Below are 20,565 nucleotides of genomic sequence, written 5' to 3'. Positions count from 1 at the left end.
CAAACCAACAGCCACAGTGATCAGCTAAGCTGACAGTGCGCCCACGATATGATGTATGAGGGTGGCCCTTACCTCTGTGGGTGTCCTCCCCAAAACACACATCACACTAGTCTCATCATGAGAAAAACCTCATGCAGATCCCAGCTGAGAGACATTCTACAAAATATCTGACACCAGGTACTCCACGAAACTGTCCAAGTCATCACAGTCCAGGAAAACCTAATGCACTGTGCAGCTCACGACAGAAATGAGCAAACGTCAAGTGGAATCCTGGATGGGACTCCAGAGCTGAGGAAGGACATCATGTAAAAATAAGGAAGTCTGAAGAAAGTAGGCACTTCAGTTAATAATAATGTATCAGTACGGATTCATTAATTTTAACAAAGTCACCAGACTAATGTAAGATGTTAATAACCGGAAAAACAATGTGAGAGGTGTGGAAACTCTTTGGATTACCTTCCCAATTTTTCTATAAATCTAAAACTGTTCTAAAACAAAAACTCGTATGTATATTTCTGAAAAGGCAGTGTTCAAGGACTGATATTTAATAAGGCTGATAATTTTTAGTACTTTATCGGGATGACTTTAAGTGGGAAAAAAATACACCTTTGCTGGCATTTTCACAGTAATTGCACTGAACAATTTAGAGAACTGACACCTCACTATGTTGAGTCTTCCAGCCTGTGAGCACGTCTCTCTCCCTTTGTTTAGGTCTCTGATTTCTTTCATCAGCATTTTATAATCTTCAGCATAAAGTTCCTACACATGGTTTGTTAAATACAGTCCTACTTCCTGAGAGTGATGGTAAATAGTTTTGTGTCTGTACTTTCGGTTCCCACACGTTTGTTGCTAGCATATAGAAACGTGATGGATTTTTATTTGTTGATATTATATCCTGAGACCTTGCAGAACTCACCGATTAGTTTTAGGAGAGTTGTTTTGTTTTGTTTTTCATACATTCTTTGGGATTTTCTGCACAGACAATCATATCATCTTCAAACAGGGATAGTTTTCTTTCTTCCTTTCCAATATGGCTTTGATTTCCTGTTCTTGCCTTATTGAAGTTGCTAGAACTTCCAATACAACGTTGAACAAGAATGCTGAAAGCAGATATCTTGGCCTTGTTCCCAATCTTAGGGAGAAAACATCCCGTCTCTTAGCATTAGATATGATGTTAACCGGAAGATTCTTACAGATGCCCTTCATTAAACTGAAGAAGTTCCCCTCTATCCCTAGTTTGCTGAGAGTTTTATCTTGAATGAGTACAGGATTTTGTGCAATAATTTTTCCATATCAATTGATATAATCACATGATTTTCTTTAGCCAGTTGATATGGTGGCTTACAATGTCTGGTTTTCAAATACTGACTTAAGGTGAGCTTTGTAAGACAAATAGGACTTCACTAGACTTGCATATAAAAGCATTTGTGTTCATTTGCTTAATGTCTATTTATCCTTACTAGACTACCACCTCCACGGTGACATGGATTATTTATATTTTGTTCAACGCTATATACCCAAAAACAAGCCCAGCACCCAGCACATAATAAACACTCAGCAAATATTTGTGGAAGCAGGGTAAAGAAAGAACAGAATGTACGGGTGTGCAGCCATCAGTGTATGTGCACATCAGTCAGCCAGGGAAACAGAAGCAGATTATGCTGAGGAGTGGCCAAAAGGCAGAGGCCCCACCTCACAGTATATCAATAAATTAACTCAAGATACATCAAAAAACTACTGACCAAAATGTGAAGCTTTTAGAAGAAAACATATTAGAATATCTTCGTAACTTGGGAGTGGACACAGGTTTCTTAAAACATAGCAATAATCATGAAAGAAATCACTGGCAAGATTGTATTTGAAAATTAAAATTTTCTGTTCTTCAAAAGACATCTTTAAGAAAATTAAAAGGAAGCCAAAGACTGGGAGAAAAGATTCGTAAAACATGAACACGGCAGCCGTGACATATAAAGAACCCCTGCAATTCAATAATAAAAAGACAAGGAGTCCCAATCACAGAAGATATGCAAATGGCTGATAAGTACATGTAGAAGCGCTTGACATCATTGGTCAGACAAACACTTTTGTCTGAAAGAGTGTAAAATGATACAACCGCTTCAGAAAAATGTCTGGCAACGGATCCAATAATTTGAACCCTAGGTATTTAACCAAGAGAAAATGTCTACAGAAAGATCTGTATGAGAACATTCATTGTAACTTTACTCACAGCAGCCCCAAAACAAAAAGAGCCCAGATGCTCATCAATAGGAGGATGGATAAACAAACAGTGGTGTGTTCCTACAAGGGAACACCATTACACACACACACACACACACACACACACACACACACCCCTACTATACACACAATAACATAGGTGCATCTCAGAAACATGATGATGAGTGAAAGAAACCAGTCACAAAAGAGAACATCCTGAATGCTTCCCTTTATGTAAAGTAGTATAACTGATAAAACTAGTCTACAGTAGAAAAAATTCAAAACAGTGCCTTCCTTCGGAGGGTGGAGGTAGAAATTAATCTTTGAAAGGAGCATGAGGAAGCTTTTTGGGGCATTCGTAGTGTTTTGCATCTTGATAGGGAGTTTGAATTACACAGGTGTGTCCATCTGTCAGAACTCAATGAATGAATGGTATACTTAAGACCTGTGCATTTCACTGTATGTAAATTTTACCTTAAAAAGAGGATTGTGCTAATTATATGCATCTAAGGAAAGTCTGCAACTTACTATGAAATCTATCACACCAAAAAAGATGTGCTGTTGGATGGACAGAGGGACAGATGATTATGTGGCAACGTGAGTGTTATTAACAGGTTAATGGTAAGAACCCAGGTGATGGCTATTCAGAAATTCCTTGCAAAATTTTTCCAATTGTACTGTATGCTTGAAATTTTTCAAAATGAAATTAAAAAGTGAGAAAAAAGTAAAACTGGGATTAGATCAAGAATACAATGGTGCACACAAGAGTATGGGTCTAGCTTTCAAATCCTGTGGCTCTATGCAAGAGGCTCGGGGTGAAAATTCAGGAAAGCGGGGTGTAGGCCCTAATGGTACCACAGCATTTACTTCTACGTATCTTATAAACTGGCATTTCATGCAAAATAGTTCTAAGGACCCCAACGATGTAAAGAAACACACACACACACAAACAGAAAATCATTGCTGGGGGTGGTAATGAATTTTATCTGCACAAGCACCGTGAGCCTGAGTGAGTAACAAAGTACCATTACCGTTTTCAGGAATGGCTGAGTAAAATGTGCACAGTGGTGCCTCCTCTGTACACTCACAGAAGTGAACAGGTGACAGGCCATCCCCAGAGCCAGCAGGAGGCGGACCAGCCCAGGGGCGGCCAGTCCACGGCGCACCCTTCCACATGGCCACGTCCTGCCACAATCCCAACACCCTCCAGAGTCTTTAATGTGATGTCCTAGTTATTTTGGTGACAAGGTATTTGAAAAATAAGGTCTGAGCTTCATATGACAAAATGCTTCAGCCACAGAAGCACATTTTCTTCATAGCCGCCTGTGAAGATGATCGGTCTGATTTTGACGTTTATTTCAAATTCAGATTCTACTGTATGACCTCATGAGCCGTGGAGATAATTAATATAAATGTGAAAATCTCAGGATGAAGTGGGAGAGCGGAGGAAAAGGAACATTCTTAAAGTTCAGGCCACTTTCCTGTGCCACTTTACAGCATTTAATTGTCTGTTCCTCTCAAACACAACATTCAAGCACTAAGCTGAAATTCCTCTCCTCTCTGAATCTCTGTCACCTGCTCTGAATGAGGAACACGTGAACCTCGTCTACACGTGCGTGTCTGAGAAGCTGCGGGCACACTGCTACTGAGAGGAGCCCGGGCGTGGACCTTCCGGAGTACAGGGGCCAACAGGCCTCCCTGCCTGCAGGGAAGGAGCCCCCTGACAAACATACTCCCGGAAACTAGCAGTCTTCCAGTCTCCACAGTCCTGGGTCTTTCTGATATCCTTCAAATATCAAAATAGCAGCTTGCCTTAAAGAGTTCTCACCTGTACAGCAGATCAAAGAAAAACATCTCTGAAGGCTGCTTATTGTTTTACTGACACCTCTTGCAAAAGGTCTGGTGGGAGAACAGATGAATAATAAAAGGAATAATCACAAGGACATTATGATGACTATCACTGCTTGAGTCACTAACAGGGCCCTGCACAGATAACACCTCGACTAGTCATCAGCACAACTCAAGAAGGATATTTTGTAGAAAAGGAAGATGAGGCTCTACACAGGAAGAAGGAGTCCTGGCGAGAGTCAGAAGCCCAGGTCTAATCCAGAGCCCACAGGCTTCCAGCGACTTGGAGAATGGGTGAACTTCCACCGTCAGACCAAGACCAGCCTCACTGCACTGCTTCCGGCAGGTTGAGCAGAGTCCACCCTTTGGCGCAACACGTCCCTCGACACAGATGGAGGCCGCGGGGAGACGCGGAGGCCTCCTGAGTGGTCACTCGAAACCCGGGCCCCTCCTATGCCACCAGCTCGCAGCCGACGCCGGGCCCTGCTGCCCAGCAGACAGCGAGGCAGAGCGCGTTCCAGAGGGCACCACGGGCTACTCGAGATACAAGGGAAGGCCAGACGGCCGCCCTGAACAGAGGAGGAGGTTTGTCACCCACCCGGAGGCTCTCCTTCCAGGCCCCATGATGTCACAAATCCCTGTCGTTGCCCCTCCAGGCTGGCGACGTCTCCTTCGCCCTTTACTGCCTGGATCTCCGGTGCCCTCCCCGGGGCAACAAGGGGATGGGGAGCCAGCACTGCCCACAGGGAGCGAGGTCTGTGCCTGCAGCTGCAGCCAGGCTCTCCACAGGGAGCAGAGGCGGCGGCCTTTCAGAATCACGACCGCAGACACAGATAAACTGAAACACAGTGGCTTCCGTGACACTGGCTCCAGACATGGTCCACGACCAGCACCCTGCCCACAAGCTCGCCCGCTCCCTGGGACCGACCTGCCTCTCTCTACCTGCCGACACCCTCAGCACCTGCAGGCCCTCATGGTCAACAGGCCTGCCATCTTTCTAGATGGTTCTTTTCCACTTTAATTTCTATTTCCCTGCTTGGTCCTCTTTATTTTTACATTCTACCATAAATTTGTATCCTTGTTGCAAGCTACCTTCAATTATTTGAGGTAAGAGAAAGGCAGAACATAAACAGTAATAACTACCAGTTTCTTATCTGTACTGGGCTGGAAAAAAAAAGGGATAGATAAAATAAACTTGGTTTTTTAAATTTTTTCTTTTATTACATCTGTATAAGAATACTCAATTTCTGTGAAAGGACCTGAATGGCCCAAGTAGAATCACAGTATCACATTGGAAAGAACCTTAAAGATCATAAAGACCAGCTTGGTCATCTTGCAGAAGAGAAAACTGAGACCCAGAAAAGGTTCAGCTTAACAGAGATCACGACATTCTTGACGGGCACTCCAGCACTTTACAGCATGACTTTCAGGCAACCAGCACTGTCAAACATTGAAAAGGGATATGCTCAAACCACCTGTCCTGAGCCTCCCCGAGACTTCCATGCATCAGTTGATGGACACACATATCCCACTACTTCATCAAGTAAAGCACAGCAAGCAACAGTTCCATGTTTCCAAGCAACATTTATTTGTGCAATTATTTAAATATTGCATCATATTTACTAATATTTGTTTCTAAAAATGAGCAGAGATGGAAACCTGTAAGTGCTGATACAATGCAAGTGAGACAAAGATGGACATAATAAGTGTATAAAAGTGATGCCTCACGGTCAACCGGACAGTTATAGGATATAAACTGATTAACTCAGCATGCAAAGCTAAGAGGGAAAAATGTAAAGAATCGCAGACACCAAGACCACAATACCTAAAGCTTGTCCAGGCGATAAGGGGAAGTGATAGAAAACTTAAAGAAGATCACAGAAATATGACATGAAAACTGGCATCAGAAGAACATTCCAGGGCTTCCCTGGCGGCTCAGTGGTTAAGAATCCGCCTGCCAATTTAGGGGACACGGGTTCGAGCCCTGGTCCGGGAAGATCCCACATGCCGCAGAGCAACTAAGCCCATGCGCCACAACTACTGAGCCTGCGTGCCACAACTGAAGCCCGTGCGCCTAGAGCCAGCGCTCCGCAACAAGAGAAGCCACGCACGGCAACAAAGAGTAGCCCCCGCTCACCGCAACCAGAGGAAGCCCGCACACAGCAATGAAAACCCCATGCAGCCAAAAATTTAAAAGAAAAAACAAAAGAACATTCCAGTTACTCAAATACAGAGAAGGAAACCATGGGTCTGTTCACTAGGTGTACAAACAGCTTACTACAGAAGCATTTATCAAGACAGGGTAGCCAGTTCCTTGGAAAAAAAAAAGAAAAGATAAGACAGCATCCAACTCTACATCACTAGTTTGTGCTCTACCCCTTACAGAACTAGCACTGATCACTCCTTACTTCCAACAGTATCAACAATCTAGTCTACTGATTATAGGCAGTACTATTACTGACAGAAGCAAAATTTGAGCTACAAAATTACCAATATGTCTATTAAAACAGTTACCCATAAAAGCTGGATTTTAGTTTAGAACCACTGAAATCATTATTTTTTAACTCTGAATTTCGGTTTCCCAGTATCACCAAGCTTTCACCTAGAAAAATAAAAAGAATATACAGTAATCTATTTAAAAATCTGCTTTAAATAAGTTTCCAAGGCTTCTATTTTAACAAGTTTTCCCTAAAGTTGTACTTATTCTACCAAAAATAGGAACAGATACCACTGATTCAAAACAAGGAAATGTGTTGATTTCCAAAAACCTTTCTACACAATAAATAAATACCTGCAGTCCCTAGGTAACTTACAAAATCATTTCCAACAGAGAACAGGTACTTTACAAGCGATCATTTTTTTTTAATTTTAGGATTTTAGCCCATAAAAGAACATAAGACACAAAGCAATGGAGCATGACTGCTAGAAGGAAGAAACCATAGTATTATTGGCTACAACACAGCTGTGTATCTAGAAAGCTCAAATGAGCTGACTGATAACTATCAGAACAGGTAATAGTTTGGTGAAGGGAGTGAATTTTAAAATTTTAGAAATCAATAGCATTTTTCAATCCCAACAATGACCAACAGGAAATAAATCTATCTGGAGAAAAACATCTTCTATAATAACAAATATAGAGAGGGGCCTGTTTGAAGCAAATTATCAAAATTTACAAAGAACCAGGAAAGAAGAGCAGAATAAACAGAGATCTGCCTTGTATGTATGAAAGACTGAATGTATAATGCCAGCTCCACTCAAACTATTTTAATGTAATTCCCAATAGAAATTTCTACAGGGGGAGGGGGATGGTTAGGAAAAAGACTTTAAAAATAATCCCCAAGTTCATTTGAAAAATTAAACAAGTGACAGAAGCTAGGAATTTTTGAAAAATAAGAAGAAAACAACAATAATGAAAACTGGCACAAAAACTGACAGAGCAAATAGATTCTGAGATATTTGAAAACTTAATATATATTCTCATTAACCAATGTATCAATAGAAATAGCACATATAAGAAATAGTGTTAACAAATTGATTAAGTAGTTGGGATAAAAATGATCTGATCTTCACTTCATCCCATGTGCCACAATAGACTGTAGAGAGTTCTATTATGTTTAAGAAGAATTTTCAAAAAAAAAAAGAATTTTTTTAAAGAATTGTTTTTAAAAAACGGAAGAAATATTGGTAATTTTTCAAATGATCTGTGGTTAGGAATGACTGTTAAACAAGTAAATAAAATAAATGAAAGATAAATATATTTGACCCCACGAAAATGTAAGACTTTTGATATTTACAAATATCAAAAACTTTGAAAGGTTAAAAAACAATTGGGAAACATTTCTGCACTGAATGACAGAGTCCGCCCCTGTTTACTTGAGCTCTGGTACAGAATATCAGCTCTTTGAAATGCTGATGGTTTTTCCGCATCTGACACCATATAAATAGCTCTTCGCATCATTTTAAATACAGATCTGGGAAACACAAGCATATATTTTATTTCAAAAACAAATCTGGGCTTTTGAAAATAGTTTATCTGCCCATAGATTTATGAGATGTCATACACACAAAGAAATATCTTTGGTTTGAGAAACACTTTGAAAAGACTCCCAGCTTCCAGTTACACGGGTATGAAATAAAGTCTCTGAGACTTTTAAAAACCATCAACTGCCACGTCTTTGTTCTTTCAGAGAAAAAGTGCATCTTATTTTATCAGTATATCTTGAGAATGATATATTTAGAACGAAGATATTTTTCCTCCACTGTGAGCTTTCTTACCAAAACAACCTTACCTTTTGTGTTGTTTTAATCCCAAAGGAAATAGTATCTGATAAATAAAGTCGACTGAAAAAAAAATGCACAACGTGAGAGCTGTGAGTTAAGTTTCATTTGGGGCAAAATGAGGACTATAGCCCAGGAGACAGCCTCTCCGAGAGCTCTGAGGAACTGCTCCAAAGAGGTAGGGGGGAAGTCAGGATATGTGTGATTTTGGTGAAGGGGGTGCGTGCAGTTGAGCACACAGTTCGGCAGAAGGTTGCTGCTGGTCACGAGGAGCACACGTCTCCGTTAGTGATGTTAGTGCTTTTCTAGATACGAAGAGATGCAAGAATTGGGCTCATAAACTCTTCTTCTGGAAAGATCTAACTCTCTGAATACCTGTTCTGCCAGTTTCCCCAGAGCACAGAGGGCCTCATTCCTGATCTCCACCCTGAACTCCTTTCAGGGGGCGATGAAGGTCAGCGACTGTAGTGGCCAGTGACTTCATTCTTACAGAAGCAGATGGTGAGTGACAATTTTTAGCTGACAATAAAAAGAAACATGATAGGGAAAAAAAGTTGAAAATTAATGGTTCAACTACATTTACACCTCTGTAATTTTTTCATATTAAGTCTCACAAGAGCTGTGCTGAAGCAGCAGGCCCACTGCTTCCCTAGATCTGCTCTAGAAGGACACTCAGCAAGCGGGGACAGCACCTCTGAGTTCAGCACAGTCCGAACAATAAAATCTCCTGTCTCTCTCTTCTCTGCAAAAGGCAAAACACCTGTCCCAAAGGTATGAAAAGAATGGAGCTAAATGCCTAGGCAACCTCTGGTGACTACACTCACTGTATATAAAAGTACCACCACTTACTATTCGACAACGAGACTAACTAAAAATTAGTCTGTGTTTACATCCCAAGTGTTAAATTTTTTTACCTTCTACTTTGTTAAATATTATATTTGCTTTGATGACTGGTCACCCAATTTCCCCATAAACTTAAATCTCTGGTAGTAATAGTGAAAAACTAATTCATGACAGTTCTACACATCGAATCACCCAATGTAACTGTATGTCACCTAAAAGCATTGCTAAAATATTAAAGAAAAATGATTTACATCATAATTTCTAATTGCTCAGGAACATGTTGACTTTCCCCTAAGAACGTCTGTTCAGAAGAAGCAGGATTGGTTTCCGGACGCCCAGGGGTCGCGGCTGCTTGGGCCGATCTTCAGCTGGCACAATTACAGGCCGCGCAGCAGCGAAGGATGAATGGAGCTCTGGGAAAGGCGCTGTGTCTGAGGAATGACACCATTTTTAAGTAAGTCTTTTCCCTCTTGAGGTTCAGAACTTCAAGAGAGAATCCCATCTGTTCTGCAGGTGGCATTCATCTGGGCACCAGTCGGCACTACAGGTCACAGCCCACGCGCGGCATTGGAAGATGCAAGCACCTAGTTAAAGCACAAGAGCCCAAGAAGAAGAGGGGAAAGTGGAAGTGAGACCTATTAATTCGGGGACAGATGATGAATATGGGGTTTGAAACATTCACCTGACTGCATATGATATGGCCCTGGCAGAGAGTTATGCCCAATATGTTCACAACCTCTGCAACCATCTCTCCATTAAAGTCGAGGAAAGTTATGCGAGGCCCACCAAAACCATGGAGGTGTTGCAGTTGCAGACCCAAGGCAGCAAAATGCTCCTGGACTCAGTTCTTACCACCCATGCGTGAGTGGTTCAGATCAGTGGTTTGAGCGCTACATTTGCAGAGAGTTTCTTGGAAATAATCCAAAGCAATCGTCCTGAAGGAGTCAAACTGTCAGTGAGGGAGCACACTGAAGAAGACTTCAAGGGAAGGTTCAAAGCCCAGCCAGAACAGGAAGAACTGTTAGCCAAGTTGAACTAACGCACTGCAGACCCTTTCATGCCAGCACTGGTGATAATGAGTGCCAAGGGGAAGAGCTTCCTAGGTGGCCAAAGTCAAGCAGGAGACCCTGACCCTCAATATCGTAAGTACCCATCTCCACAGCCAGGAGTGCCTCCTCTGCTCTGTGGAGGAGTGCTTGCCAATTGTCACCACGTTCCTTTGAGCCAGACCTAGGTATCTTCCATCTAATAAAAATCTGCTGATGATGGACGTGTGTGTGTATGAGAGAAGTCACTCCATGCTGTCGAGTATCTTTAACTAAGGGATTCAGTTTCTCTTTGCCTGGTGCTTCAGCACATAAGCATGTTCCCCTCCAGTATTTCCCAATCCGAGTGAACTCATCCTTTAAATCAACCCAGCATGGAGTTCCTTTAGTGAAGGAGACAATCATAACATAAGCAAACCCTCTGTGGATAGAAGGCATAGGGAGGGATATTTTGTATATGAAAAAACCCTCCAGATAGGATCAGGGTCTGTCCATAAGTGGGAAAAAAATTACCTTGTGGGGTAGTGAGTGACCTGTCATAAGTATGCAGGTAGATGTTACAGAACTGCAAATTAGGGTTGCCTGGAAGGAGTTGAAGCAAAGAATTAAAGCTTGATCTCGGTCACGCGTCAGAAAACTACTACTTGTGAGCCAAATCCCATCAACTGCCTATTTGCTTTTTAAAAATAATTTATTGGGGCTTCCCTGGTGGCGCAGTGGTTAAGAATCCACCTGCCAATGCAGGGGACATGGGTTCGAGCCCTGGTCCAGGAAGATTCCCACATGCTGCGGAGCAACTAAGCCCGTGCGCCACAACTACTGAGCCTGTGCTCTAGAGCCCGCGAGCCACAACTACTGAAGCCCACACACCTAGAGCCCATGCTCAGCAACAAGAGAAGCCACTGCAATAAGCCCACGCACCGCAAAGAAGAGCAGACCCCGCTCGCAGCAACTAGAGAGAGCCCGCACACAGCAACGAAGACCCAACGCAGCCAAAAATAAATAAATAATTTTTTTAAAATAATAATAATAATTTATTGAGGTGAAATTCATATGTCACAAAACGAACCATTTTAAAGTGAATAATTCAGTGGTATATAATGCATTTGCAGTGTCGTGAAACCTCTATCCAGTTCCCAAACCCCATTGCCTGTTTTTGCAAACAAAGGTTTATTGGAACAGAAAAAAAAAAAGCAGCAGCAGGGTTTGAAATCATTTCTATCTGAATGACATATGTGCATTTAATTAAATCAATTCTAGATTTTTAATACTGGTCAAAAAAAATAACATCAATACCTAACTGTGGGACACAAAGCTTAAAAACACATCTATTAATAGTCTTATGAATACAGCCCATCAAACCAGAAAGCTGCAACACTCTGAAGAAGAAACGTGGACACAAAGCACTGCACGTGGTCTCCCTGCAGGTCACCCGTGGATCTCTCCCTCCTTGTTATTCCCACTACCCTTGGCCACGGTTTCCAGGAGAGCACCTGTTCCTCTCTCTGGCCTTGGTCCTCACAAAGGATCAGATGGGGCAGAAGTGAAATGGACAAGGAATTTGCAAATGTGTGAGTCACTGACAGCAATAAAGACCCGAGATGAGGACCCGAGATGAGGACGCTGAATTGGAAGCAGGAATTCCTGACAACCACACCTGACAGTCACACGTGCTGGGGACTGATGTTCCTACAGGTCAAGAGGCAACAGATGGCACGTGACTCAGAAGCAGACTTCCGTTCCAACGACTTCACGGAAATCACTAAATCGTGATGGAAATCATCAAAAGGCAACATCAGATCCTAACCTTAATTTATAGAGAGAAAGCCTCTTCTGGAAACAGGGGTTATACACAGCCGGAGCTAGATGGCAGTGGACAAGGTTCCACACCACAAGATGACACGGCTCATCTGTCAAGACTGCAAAGTTTGACTGAATAATTGCTTTTACCCTGAGGAGATACATTAGTTTTTAATTTTTTTCTCTGATATTAAGAGATACACAATTATTTTATGTTAAAAAACAAACACGGAAATACAGAAAAGAACAAAGAAAAACATTTTTTAACTTTATCTTTTAAACCAAAGCACCAGAACTATACACTATTTCATACTTTAGACCACCTCTTTAAGACAACTCAAATGCCCAGGTGAGGCAGAGATGGGGGGATGAAACATTAGCTGTTCTCTGTCACAAGGGGTTCTTCGGCGTAAAGTTCTGACATCCTCATACTACTCCACCGCCATCTCTGCCATGGCCACCACTCATGCTAATTTACTGAAAACCCATTATTGTATCTGGAACTATGCTAAGCTCTATATACACATTATCTCATCTACTGTTAAGTCAATAGACTTGGGAATTTTAAGCTGTACTACCAGACTTTAAAAAAATTAATCTAAGGGCTTCCCTGGTGGCACAGTGGTTGAGAATCTGCCTGTCAATGCAGGGGACATGGGTTCGAGCCCTAGTCTGGGAAGATCCCACATGCAGCAGAGCAACCAGGCCCATGAGCCACAACTACTGAGCCTGCGCGTCTGGAGTCTGTGCTCCGCAACAAGAGAGGCCGCGACAGTGAGGGGCTCGCGCACCGCAATGAAGAGTGGCCCCCGCTCGCCGTAACTGGAGAAAGCCCTCGCACAGAAACGAAGACCCAACGCACCCAAAAATAAATAAATAAATTTATAAATAAAAAAGTAATCTAATGTTTTTCATAGAAAAATCATACATAATAATAACATTCAAATGTTATGAAAGGGTAAGCAGTGAAGAACAAACTTCTACTGCCTCCTGGACCGCCCTATAAGCAAGTTTCCATGCTATACAACTGTATGCATCTATACACACACATATACCCCCAACCCCACAGACTTAATTTTTATGCAAATGTTAGCATCTGTTCTGCACCTTATTCTTGTCAGTTAATTTATACAGAAGATACTCCATGGAAGTCCAGTAGCGCACGTAAATCTACTTCATTCTTTTACAAGGTGCAGGGTATTCCATCATATGAAAGCCCCACAATGTATTTAGCCACTTCCCTATGGAACATTTAAATTTTTCCAATTTCTTGCTAAAATGAATAAATCTATAAACAACACCCTTGTTCACATGTTTGCATATACATAAAAGCATTTTTAGGATCAACTCCTAAAAGCTGAATTGCACGGTCAAATGGTTTATGCATCTTAAACTTGAACAGATAGGGCCAAATGGATGTCCCCAACGGGAGTGCACTGGTTAGGAGTCCCACCAACGATGTATAAGTGTCAGGCTCCCTGCACTCTTTGTGACACCGTGCATGATCAAACTATTTTACGCCTGTATTGCCAAAGAGGTTACTAAAATGAAGTCACATGAAATACTTTGTAAGGAGTTTTTTTTTGAAGTCCTAAAATACTGTTGCTCAAATCACCATCCATGACATCAAAGAGTTTAAAATATATGAAGGTAGAGCTCCGCAGTATTCACGGTGACAAAGAGAAATACATTATAAAGGAGCGTATGATCAACTAGAGGACAGCCAGAGAACCCACAGACGTGCGAGAGGAGGAGCAGCCAACGCGGAGAATGACGGGGGACGCGTCTACGGGAGAGGTGAGGGCCCGGGCGGATAGGCAGTGATGGATGCGTAAAGTCTAGAGAGCCAGAAAGGATCAGGGAAGACGCAGCAGATGGTGCACAGACCAGATGAGCGAAGGCAGAGTTCAAAGTCACAAAAGACACTTAGGTGGTGTGCTGCTGGTCTGACAGCTCACTGGGCATGGTCAAAATGCCAAGGGGCCAGTCAGACAAGTGAAGCGAAACGGCCGCCCAACAGCACGGCTTCACAAGTGACAGCTGCCGATAAAAATGTCTAAAACTCAACTGTAAGCAGAGGCCAGCAATCCACAAAGGCAGCTTCCTCCACTCTAGGTGATCATATCCTTGAAAAAGGGCTCAGAACCTAGCAAGGCAGAACTCTCCTCACACATTTTCTACACTCACTCTAGGACCCTCTTGAAAACATCTACTTAATATGATCGTGTTGCTCAAAACAAGTGGATCGAAAGCAACACTACGACTTCACCACTCTGTGTTCCGTAATCTTCCGATAACTGCAATTCAGTCTTTTCAAAACGGAGACAGCAGCAAACACCAACCAAAACAAGAGCTTTGAAAGAAAAAGTCCTGGGTTCAAATTCTAAACCTGTCTTAACCAGCAAGTCATTTAATCTCTTGAAACCACAATGTTGTCATCTGCAAAATGGTTATAAACGCTATGCAAAGTGAGATAACATTATATAGACATATAAATATATCAATATGTATACACATGGCATCTAAGAGGGTGCCTGGCACACAATGGGTGAGTTCTATGCACAAATTTCTTTCTTCTCCCTTCCCACCTGTTTCAAGTAAAATCAAAATACATAGCATCACTTAAATATTGACTCTTCCCAAGCACATGGTTTAGTTTTCTTTAATTTCACTGACAGAATTCCATCAAAACAGAACAAAAGAGTACTTGGTGAAAGAAAATGCCTAGACAATTAAAAGAGCAGAATGGTACATTTTACAAGTTACTAATACCAAAAAAACCCCAAAACAACAACAACAAAAAAAACCCAGGTATTTTGGATTAAATTTTAAAAATCATATCAGAAACTCAATGTTAGTACAGCATTCTTGATTTAACCTATAAACCTGAGAACTGAGTCAACTCAGAATTATTCACTTTGCTGAATAAAAGCAAATCTAATATCTGCTCTCCTATATTCCTTATTACTGAACCACTGTGGTTTTAATCCCTTGTCCTAGTTGGAACCATCTTCCCCTGTGAACACTGACACACCCTTGCCCTTCACACTTTATCACCATGAGCTCAGGCAGGCTCTCACAGGCAGAACACTGATAAATGGTGTTGAAACCACATAAGACTGCCTTTGTTTGCGTTTCCTCTCTGACCCTAAGGCATCTTATACCCAATGTAACACAGCTGCGTGCCCTTCAGGTGCACGAAAGTAAGGTTCTCTGAGGGAGCATGCTTTTGGAGAAAGCACTGCTGGTTAATCTGCGTAGCTCAGCTACTTCAGGTACATCATCAGTCATCAAAACCAGCCAGAAACTGCTAGAGCAGCATCTTCCAAACTTCACATAAATAAATCTGCAGGTTTTCTAACATTCCACGCTTTCAATTAGCCTTTCTATGCTCTGCTCATTTCTGTTTTATAACCATATATTTCTTCCCATTGATTCCTAGCACTTCATATATTGGCAGGAAACCACTGCCAACCTGGTATAATGTCATGCATTTATGCAGTGCTTTTAATTAAGTCACTTTGGCACCTCCTTAGCATTCTGATGAGGACAAATGTGTCACCTTTCTTGACGTGGAGGCAGCTTAGTTTTCTGTGCATTTCTGGTGTCTGCCCAGGGCTCTCCACACAGTAGGTGCCCAGGGTCCGTCGGTCACCAGAGTGACGCAGTCCTGGGTTTGATTCCTAGCTCCAGTACTTTGCAAACCTAACCTGGAGCCTGACAAATCATGTTACGTCTCGGGACTTTAGTTTCTTGTCTGAAAAATAGGGGTGAAGAATACCCATTTCACAGTTTCTGTGAAAACTAAATGAAATAATGCATTTAAAGTCATTTGCCAAATAGCTGGCACATAAGGTCTGAAGAAATTGTACATGACTTTCACTGAACCACACATACATCCTCACACAAGTTCTGAGACCACAAATTACACTGGTAACAGTGGACAATGGGTTCAGAGTAACGTCCCCTTTAAGACCAGGAACAGGGGTAGAACCTGCCCTGAGAAGCAGCCAATGTTCTGATATTCGCCTGGACCACAGGGAATATTCCCCACACCTTGTTTTGTGGTCCATTTCTGTCCATAGTGATCTCACACTTCCTTTAGACCCAACCCTACTGTGACCCAGTAACAACCAACGTGGGAGTGGGGCAACTAACCCCCAGCTCTCCCTTACATACGTCCTTGTATCTGACCTTCCACTCCTGGTCCTAAGATGCCAAAGTAACATAGAGATGAACGTCCGTCAAGTTAACCTTCAGAGTCAGATAAGAGGAAATCCCAGCCACCAGGACAGCACTATTTTTTGAGCCCTTTTCTGTGCTCAGTGAATCCTAAGGAGTAATACAGGTTCAGCAGGGCAGGCTGGACACGGTGAAAGCAGAGCCATTTAAATGCTCCCAGAAGATATGAAACATGGGCTCCAGTTAACCTCTCATTCTGAGTATCTACGTACAAAGCACTTTAAGACTACAACGCATCCGTCTAATAAGGACACTCTGAAAGAGGAGACATTACAATGCAGACCACCACGATTAATTCAAGTAAACAATACAAGAGAGAAAATTAAATCTTTTATCCAAAGATGGCTGACTGAGGTAGATACCTGAAAACTTCAGAGTTCATTAGAAATGATGGTCCCAAAAATATTCGACAGTCTTTAGTAAGATTATCAGCGAACAGTATTGACCTAATAATGCTAACATCTGTACAGTCTTTCAGAAGTTACAACGTATATATGTTCACATGCTCACATGTTCTTACTATTCAAATCTAACGACCTCATCAGAGTTAATGAATGAAGATATCTCTGGGGGAGCCTGGAGGCATAATCCAAAGAGGTCTGTTAATGAACATGAAATTTCTTTGATGCCACGTTTCTGATTTGTTTTCTAACCCACAATATCCCTGTACTTGTTGTAATCATGCCTGCATGATAAAACCTCCATAATAATCTCTAAGTTATGGGGTTCGGAGAGCATACGGGTGGTGAGCACATCGCAGTGGTGGGAGGGTGGAGAGGTCCCACTCTCCCACCCTGCCCCCTTTCCACACATTCTCCTACGCAGCTCTTCCATTTGGCTGTTCCTGAGTTATATCTTTCATCATAAACCCGTAATACTGAGTAAAGCACTTTCTGAGTTCTGTGAGCCAACCTAGCAAATAGTTGAACCTGAGGACGGGGGGTTATGGAAACCAAAGATACAGCTGCTTGGTGAAAGGTACAGGTGGAGACCCAGATCGTGACAAGCATTTGAAGGAGGGGAAGTCTGGTGGGACTTAGCCCTTCACCTACAGGGTTTGAGCTAACGCCAGGTAGTCAGTACAGAATTCAATTTAATTGTAGGACACCCAGCTGGTGTCCAGAAATTTGGAAGAAAAAAATGTATCTGTTATCACAAACGTTATGACTAAGAACAGCTCACAAGCACCTCACCATGGCAGGACAGCAATTATAGTCAATTTAGAGACACAGGTGAGTTCATTCTAGATGTGCATAATTTTGGAACATCACTCTAATGTTGGGAGAAATTGAACAAGGCAGAGTACATGACTGATTTTGGAAATCGGCATCCTACAGAAACTTAAACATCCTGTACCAGCGGGTCTACATCAAATTGCAGAAGAGTTACCCTCTATCAACTTGTTTATGAGGCCGTTGGCCAGGACGGCCCCGTGCAGATGTTCATGATTTGATGGAAGGAAATGAAAAGCGTTCCTTCTGACAACATGTCAGGGCCCCTGCTCTAGAATCTGTGATCGTTCTGTCCAGAATAAACGTCGTTTCAGTCACCAGCACAGCAACTTGGGCTTCCCCTGGGGCTAAGTGTAAGCCCTGGATGCAGAGAGTTGGAGCTCAGAGGAACTGGGACCAGTAAGCGCCCCACTGATGGTCAGGTGACATAAATAATGCCGTACTTAGCAATCCTGGACGAAGGTAACCGTCATGTCAAAAAAGCATGTGCATCTTCTAAGTTGTCATAATACTTCAAAAAGCATACCTGGGCTTCCCTGGTGGCGCAGTGGTTGAGAGTCTGCCTGCTGATGCAGGGGACACGGGTTCGTGCCCCGGTCCAGGAAGATCCCACATGCTGCGGAGTGGCTGGGCCCATGAGCCATGGCCGCTGAGCCTGCGCGTCCGGAGCCTGTGCTCCGCAACGGGAGAGGCCACAACAGTGAGAGGCCTGCGTACCGCAAAAAAAAAAAAAAAAAAAGCATACCTATGATAAGAAAGAAGTCACACGTCCAGTTCCTCCCTGACACTGAGGATTGTTTTTTCACCTCCGCCAATCTGATGCTTTAAAATGTATGCACTTCACGGATTACTCGTGATGTCTATAATGTCTTCATATGTTTATTAAACCTTGGACTTCTTTTTTTAAACTGGCAATTCTTGACATTTTACCACTAGAGCGATGATTGTTTTATAACTAATTCATCCATCACATATACTGCACAAATTAGAAATATTTGCTCATCTGCCTTTCATCTTTCTCATGGTGCTTAATAAGGAAAACATTTTGGAGTTTTTGAAATATTTTATCACAAAGCATAAATCGTGAGAGGCACCTTCCTCAACAAGTGGACATTTTTTTTCCATAGGTAACCTGAAAATGTATGCAAAATAGTTGTGACACTAGTTTTTCAGAACCTGTTGCTTGAGCTGCAGGAAGGTCGTGTGCCCTACGATAAGCAAACAGAAACGCCCGTGGCCCCCCTGCTCTGCAGCAACTGAGTGACCCTCGTCCTGCTAGAGCTTGGAGGGAGGACACAGCTGAGCGCCCCTGTCCGGGGAGGCAGGCAGAGCGGCTGGGGTCTCGCGAGTCCCCGCCTGCCGCTCGATGGCAGAGGGGGCAGCACTCAGCGGACCCATCAGGTGCACTTAACATCAGGGAGCAAAATTAACAATGCATGACTCTGGCAATTTCCTTAGTGGTGATATAAAAGCTGGAAACAGAGTTGCTTCAAGCGCTCGGGCACAAGTAGATGTCAGCGATTCCTCTCCCCTTTGACAGAGGGGGAAAAATTCAAAACATCCACCAGAGCTCTGCCAGCTTACGAGGGGATGAGATGTCCAGGAGGACCTGATATGCTAATGTGTCTCTGAAGCATCCAAGCAACACAGAAACATTCTTTGTTAACCTAAAAGGAATAACCAAACTAAAAAGGAGTACTAAGAAAGGTGAAAGCCATTTCTGATAAATGCTCAAACTTCTCGAGCTCTGCGCCTACGAGCTACATCGACGTACAAGGATGCAGATGTTTGCAGTGCTGCTAACAAACGCCCTCCCGCAGCAAGACGGCTTGTCTCTCAACACGACAATCTAAGGAGGCGGGGAAGTGACAAGGGAACACGGGATGTGCTCTCGGTGGACAGCCAGTTGACATTCCTTTCTCCGAACCCGTAACCTCAGTGCACATCTTCCCAGAAACGGGACAGCATCCCAGGGGCCGCCAGCCAAGCCCAGAAAGGCAGAGGGAAGGCTGGACTCTGTCGTTCATTTCATTGAAGTGTCAGGGTAAACAGCTACATTTTCTCCAACACTGTGTGTACGGAGTTGTTCATATACCTATGCTTTGGGTCCCGGAAAGTGTGCTCTTCAGACGTTGGCAGAAGGAAATTCATCTCACCAAAATGATTCAAATGTTCCTTCACCGACATGTTCAAAAAACTTACAAGAAACAGAACAAGAACTGAGAAAGGGAAGACATGATGGTTGCGAGGTGGGAGGATCCACATTTTCACATAATAGCAGAATGAAATGGTGACCAACACACTGATAGAAAATCACAGTCTCTTCTTCCTTGCAATTATCCCTGAAAAGAGCAGTGACTGGCAGGTAAGGGAAGAGAAAGGTGGAATAGATTATAAATTAATTGGTAGAGAGAATAAATCCCAGAGGTAATGTCAGTCAGTTTCAAGCAGGTAAACTGGATATGCGTCATCCTCGCTCTTTTATGAATACATTTACAGGACTGTACAGCAGGAGCTGCTGTCACTGCAGAACACGGGGCAGTGCGGAAAGTCCTCGGTGAGGCCAGCTTCCTACCAGCTCTTTCCTAAGGCCCAGCAGTAATGAGCCCTTCACCAAACTGGTCATTCAGCTCTGTCCTCCCAGGTAGCTGGCAGTAAACCCGAAACCCAGGTGAGATTCTGGACGACAGCTGCTTTCCACCCTAAATATTCATATCATAACAGAAACTCATCATTAAAAGTATATGACTGAAAAGTATGACTTGCTACTTGTATAATATGGAGTATAACGAAAGCAGGAGCAGGTCTTTGGAGCAACTCTAAAGTCATAATGGAAAAATAGCCCCATCTTCATAAGGCCAAACCTTGGTATCTCTCTTGGGCAAAGCAGGGCAATTGCAAGATGGCATGAAAGACAGGTTGTATGCAACATCATTCTGTCCATCATAACTGTATCAGTTTAAATGACCCAGTGGATCTTTAAAATTACAGAAGTTAAAGGGGGGAAAAATAAACCTTTCTTGAGAGGGAAAATATTACAGATTGGAGGAAAAACTTCT

At 42.7% G+C, this 20,565-nt stretch overlaps 1 protein-coding gene and 1 pseudogene across 5 annotated transcripts in view; one reads left to right on the top strand and one right to left on the bottom strand.

Moving 5' to 3' along the window:
- The window catches only part of FARS2 (phenylalanyl-tRNA synthetase 2, mitochondrial), a 383,264-nt gene that overhangs the window by 326,085 nt on the left and 36,614 nt on the right, over positions 1-20,565 (bottom strand). The gene's annotated exons all lie outside the window — the stretch shown is intronic.
- On the top strand, positions 8,934-10,525 carry LOC307192282 (large ribosomal subunit protein mL48-like; annotated as a pseudogene). Its single transcript has one exon. The product of its transcript is annotated as a large ribosomal subunit protein mL48-like (transcript).

Source organism: Stenella coeruleoalba, assembly GCF_951394435.1.
Source record: "Stenella coeruleoalba genome assembly, chromosome: 10".
Taxonomy (NCBI): domain Eukaryota; kingdom Metazoa; phylum Chordata; class Mammalia; order Artiodactyla; family Delphinidae; genus Stenella; species Stenella coeruleoalba.
The sequence above is the reverse complement of the archived record's forward strand: the minus strand, read 5'-3'. Positions and strand labels throughout refer to the sequence as shown.